We start from the raw sequence: 1,293 nt of genomic DNA, 5'->3' as shown, positions 1-1,293 counted from the left end.
GGCCTACTCATGCTGCTGCCACCTCCACACTCTGTCATTGTGCCACTCTGTGGCCTCCTGATGCTATCGCCAATTCCAGACTTTGTCATTGTGCCACTCTGTGGCCTCCTGATGCTATCCCCAACTCCAGCCTCTGTCATTGTGGCACTGTGTGGTCTCCGGCTGATGCTGCTGCTGCCGCCACCTCCACACTCAGTCATTGTGCCACTCTGTGGCCTCCTGATGCTGCCGCCAGCTCCACACTATGTCATTGTGCCACTCTGTGGCTTCCTCATGCTGCTGCCACCTCCACACTCGGTCATTGTGCTACTCTGTGGCCTCCTGATTCTGCTGCCACCTCCACAATCTGTCATTGTGCCACTCTGTAGACTCATGATGCTGTCACTAACTCCAGACTCTGTCATTGTGCCACTCTGTGGCCTCTTCCTGATGCTGCTGCTGCCACCTCCACAATCTGTCATTGTGCCACTCTGTGGCCTCATGATGCTGTCGCCATCTCCAGACTCTGTCATTGTGCCACTCTGTGTCCTCCTCCTGTTGCTGCTGCTGCCGCCACCTGCAGACTCTGTCATTGTGCCACTCTGTGGCCTCCTGATGCTGCTGCCACCTCCCCACTGTCATTGGGCCACTCTGTGGCCTCCTGATGCTGCTGCCACCTCCACACTGTCACTGTTCCATTCTGTGGCCTCCTGATGCTCCAGACTTTGTCATTGGGCCACTCTGTGGTCTCCTCATGCTGCTTCCACCTTACCACTATGTCATTGTGCCACAAGCTGAACTTCTCAAGCTGTTCTCCCACCCTCCCCACTCCATGACTGGGCCACTATTTTGCCTTTTTGGCCTGGATGACATCACTATTTATTTGACCCTTCTTCTGATCTGTCAGAAGGAAGAAAAAAAGAGACGCACAACGGATCCTGTCTGTGTAGCAGCTGTAAGGCCTGTATGGTCCCATCACAATTGGCCTATGATTTGGTAGCCAAAAGCAGGAGTGGGTACAAAACACAGAAGACATGCAAATATTCCATTCACGTGTCATCTCTGATTTGGATCCACTCCTGTTTTTTTTGTCATTAGCAATATTGATGGATTATTGAGCAAATGCTGCCCGAGTGAAGGCAGATGCTCCACAGACAGGATCCGTTTTTTGTGGGTTATTGTTCTGATGGATCAGAAGAAGGGCAAAATAATCAGTGACGTCAACACAAACTTAGTGCTGACACCCTCTCCACTCTGTCGGGGGGGCTCTACTTGTATAAGCAGTTAATAAAACAGGTTCTGTAGGCATCTTTG

Source organism: Pyxicephalus adspersus, chromosome 4, assembly GCF_032062135.1.
Source record: "Pyxicephalus adspersus chromosome 4, UCB_Pads_2.0, whole genome shotgun sequence".
Taxonomy (NCBI): Eukaryota; Metazoa; Chordata; class Amphibia; order Anura; family Pyxicephalidae; genus Pyxicephalus; species Pyxicephalus adspersus.
The sequence above is the reverse complement of the archived record's forward strand: the minus strand, read 5'-3'. Positions refer to the sequence as shown.